This window comes from Fukomys damarensis, unplaced genomic scaffold, assembly GCF_012274545.1.
Source record: "Fukomys damarensis isolate Sample0158 unplaced genomic scaffold, DMR_v1.0_HiC HiC_scaffold_39, whole genome shotgun sequence".
Classification (NCBI taxonomy): Eukaryota; Metazoa; Chordata; class Mammalia; order Rodentia; family Bathyergidae; genus Fukomys; species Fukomys damarensis.
Window position 1 is genome coordinate 44,498,616 of NW_022900951.1, and position 4,680 is coordinate 44,503,295.

The window sequence follows — 4,680 nt, forward strand, 5'->3', positions numbered from 1 at the left end:
TCTCTCTCTCTCTCTCTCTCTCTCTCTCTCTCTCTCTCTCTCTCTCTCTCTCTCCCCCCCTCTTGTGTATTTTGTGTGTGTGTGTGTGCGTGTGTGTGTGTGTGTGTGTTTTAAAAGACAGTAGTTAAGGTTGGCCCTGAACTCACTATGTAGCATAGGCTGGCCTTGAACTCTCGATAATCCTCCTGCCTCAGCCTCCCCAGTGCTGGGATTACAGGCATGAGCCATCAGGCCTGGCCCTTAACAGCCTTTTCTTCATTAAAAACCTATTGAATAGCTCATCTCCTTGGGAAGAAGACTGAAATAGTAGTACTCTAAACTTTGTAAAAAAAATCCTGTTGTAAAGTCAAATTTGAATATAGTTTTCCTCATACCAATGCTTCTAGCTCTCTTTAGAATCAAGGACCCTTTTGAGATTAACACTGGCATGCACTTTCTTCATCAAAGACTACATAGCCTGAGGGTGTAGCTTAGTGGCAGAGCACTTGCATATTATCCTGGAGGCCCTAGGTTCCATCACAAGTACTACAAAAAAATGAAAAAAGAAATAAGACTACACATAATCATACATTATTGGATACAGTTTTGGCTGAGATTTATGGACTCTCATTTCAAATTCTTGCTTTTTTAAAAGGTAAGGTATATTCTTTTTTGCAGTAAAAATATATATCATGGAATCTACCCCCACAATAAATTTAAGGGTACAATATATATTATTAACTATCCTTACATTGTTGTGCAGCAAACATCTAGCACTTTTTAGCTTACAGAACTGAAACTCTACACTCATTGAACAGCAACTTTTCATTTGCCCTTCCTCAGCTTCTGGAACCAGCATTCTACTTTCTGCGTCTATGAATCTGTGTCTTTTGATACCTCTATAAATGAGGTCATGTAGTGTCTGTGTTGTGAGCAGACATTATTAACTCTGTTTTCCACATGAGAAGACTGATCCATGAAGCAAGAGAATCAAGGTTTCTTGTTTGTTTGCTTGCTTTCTTGTTTTTGTTTTGGGCTTCTTTTTTTTTGAGACAGGCTCTCATTTTGTAGTTTAGGCTGGTCCTATACTCACTGTGTAGTCCAGGCTGGCCTCAAATTTGTGGCAATCCTCGTGCCTCAGCCTCCTGAATGCTGAGGTTACAGGAGTGTATCACTATACCTAGCCCAGAATCAGGATTTTAAGGCAGGGAGCCTGGAGAATCATTCTATGATTGTAATGGCAGGAACAACACAAAAAACGGGCACTTGGACAGGTGGAGGGTAATGCAAGTTTGTGACTAAAGTCTGAGCCCCAAGTAGGAGCTCTGCTTGCTTTTTATATTGTTGTAGGAGGGGAATATGAGTAAAGTTACAGAAGAAGAATAAAGGCAGTTATTCAAACAGTGACAGTTTGTATATCAGCACATCTGGGTGGCCTTGGTCAAGTGAAGGAAAAACAAGCTCTCATGCCATTATCTATAGGAACAAAGTTATCAGGACAAAGAACAGCAGCTACAGGAAGGAGAAAGACTAAGGAGGAACTGCTTAGGTTGGGGAAATATCTTCATTTTTTAAATTTTTGTTTTCCTCATCATTTCCTCCTTTTGACGTCTTTTCAACCTCTTATAGGGAATCACTATTTCTTTAATTAATTTTATTGGTACATTTTAGGTATACAGTGTAATGACATTCATTATTGGAAATTTGTACCTTTATATAATCTATCTTGGTTCTTTTTTTCCCCTTTCCCCTGCCCTCCCTATTTACAGTCTTTGTTTCCATTTTTTCATTTTCTTATAATTCCATTCCCTTCTTCCCTTTCCCCTCCCGCTCCCACTTCTCCTTTGCCCCTGTTCTAGCTATTTCACATTATCTATTATACCTTTTAGTCCTTATTTACACTTTCAGTTTCTCACACCAGAGAAACTATTCAGCATTTACACACATGTGTGTCCTATTTATTTCACTTAAGAGTATCTCCTCAATGTGCATCCATTTAGCTATAAAGGTGTCTAATTTAAGGCTGAGTAGTACTCCATTTTATTTTTTAAAATCACATCTTCTTTATCAAGTCTCCAGTAGATGTGCGATTGGGCTGTTTCCAAGTTTTAGATATTGCAAACTGTGCTGCTATGAACATGGGTACACATATATCACTGTGTATTATGATTCTTTCAAGTCTTTCTGTGAAGATACCCAGCAAGGGAAAAGCTGGGTGAAATGGGACTTCCAAACCTAGTTCTTTGAGGTATCTCCATACTGATTTCCACAGCGGTTGCACCCGTCTACAGTGCCATCATTAGTGGACCAGGTTTCATGTTTCCCCACAGCCCCACCAACATTTGTTATTGGTTGGTTTCTTGGTAACAGCCATTCTTTCTGGGTTGATTTGGGATTTCAGTGTTGTTTTCATCTGCATTTCTCAAATGACCAGTGATGTCGAACATTTCTTCATATGTTTATTTGCTATTTCTACTTCTTTGTCTGAGAAATGTCTATTCATTTCAGATGCCCATTTTTGGATTGGGTCTTTAAATTTGGGAGGTCTGTTTTTTTTAAATTTCTTTATATATTATAGATAGTAAACCTTTGTCTGAGGAACAGCTGATGAAAACTTTTTCTCACATTGTAGGCTGTCTCTTCACACTATTGGTTGTTTCCTTTATTGTGCAGGAGCTTTTTAATAAGAAGAGATCCTACTTCTTGATTGTGCTAGTTCACATACAACTGAGGTTTTGTTCATAAAATCTTTTCCTATGCCAATGTCTTCAAGGGTTCTACCTATCCTCTCTTCTAGCCAGTTTCATGTTTCTGTTTTAATATTTAGATCTTTAATCCATTTTGATTTTAGTTTAGTGCATGGTGAAAAATATAGGTCTAGTTTTAATCTTTGGCACATTGAAACCCAGGTTCTCCAGCACCATTTATTGAAGAAGCTATTTTCCCTCCAATGAGGGTGTTTGGCTCCTTTGTCGAAGAAGAGGTGGCTGAGTGTGTCTGGAGTTATTTCTGCATCTTCTAATCTGTTCCTCAGGCTTGTTTCTTTGCCAGTGCCATGCTGTTTTATCACAGTAGCTTTGTAATATAGATTCAAGTTGGGGATTGTGATGCCCCCCACTTGTCTTTATTGCCTAGAACTGCTTTTGCTATTCTAGGTCTCTTGTTCCAAATGAATTTCTGGATGGTTTTCTCAAGGTCTGTGAAGTATGCTGCTGGAATTTCAATTGGGACTACATTGAATCTATATAGAAGTTTTGGAAGTATGACCATTTTCACTATGTTGATTCTTCCTACCCAGGAGCAAAAGATGTCTTTCAATTTTCTGATATGTTCTTCAATCTCTTTCATCAGAGTGCTGTAATTTTCAGATTAGAGGTCTTTGATTTACTTCATTATATTGATTTCTAAGTATTTTAATTTTTTGGATGCTATTGTTAAGGGAATTGTTTGCCCCATTTTTCTCTCAGTGAATCTGTTGTTTGTGTAAAGGAAAGTTATTGTTTTTGTATGTTGACCTTATATCCAGTTACTTTACTAAATTTGGTTATTAAGTCTAGAAAATTCTTGGTGTAATTGTTGGGGTCTTCTATATAGAGTGTCATGTCATCTGCAAATAATGGCAATTTGACTTTTTCATCTCCTATCTTTATTCATTTTATTTCTTCTTCTTGTCTAATTGCTGTGGTTAATGTTTCTAAAACTATATTGAACAGGAGTGGTGATAGTGGACACCCTTGTCTTGTTCCTGATTTTAGTGTGAAGGATTTCAGTTTTTGACCATTTAGTATGATATTAGCTGTTGGTTTTTCATAGATGGCTTTTATCAGGTTGAGATAGAGACCATCTATTCCAATTTTCTGCAGGGATTTTATCATGAATGCATGTTGGATTTAGTCAAACTTTTTCTGCACTTATTGAGATGGTCATATGGTTTTTGTGCTTTGTTCTACTAATAATAGTGTATTACAGTTATCGGTTTGCATTTGTTGAACCATCCATGCATCCCTGGGATGAATCCCACTTGGTCAGGGTGTATGGTCTTCTGGATGATCTTCTGCATTCTATTTGCCAGTATCTTATTAAGGATTTTTGCATCTATGTTCATTAGTGAGATTGGCCTATAGTTCTCTTTATTTGCTTGGGCTGTTCTCTACTTTGGGGATCAAGGTGATGCTTGCTTCCAGGAATGAATTTTGAAGTATTGCTTCCCTTTCAATTTCATTGAAGAGTTTAAACAGTATTGGCAATAGTTCCTCTCTGAATGCCTTGTGTAATTCAGCAGTGACAGGCTTTTCTTAGCTGGTAAGTTTCTGTTTTTAATTTTATTGATTGATACTGGGTTGTTTAGAATTTTTAGGTCTTCTTCATTGAACTTTGGTAATACATATATATCTAAGAATCCATTTTTTTCTGTGTTTTCCATCTTATGATGTAAGCACATATTGATGATCCTCTGGATTTCTGCTGGGTCCACTGTAATTTCACCCTTTTCATTTCTAATTGCATGTATTTGAGTCTTTAATTTCCCATTTTTCATGAGATTAGCTAAGGGTTTGTCAATTTTGTTTATCCTTCCAAAGAACCAATTCAATTATTTGCCTCATTCATTTTTTGTATCATTCTCTTAGTTTATATTGCATTGATTTCTGCTCTGATCTTAATTTCCTCCCTTGCGTGGGATTTGGGTTTGTCCTGCTCTTC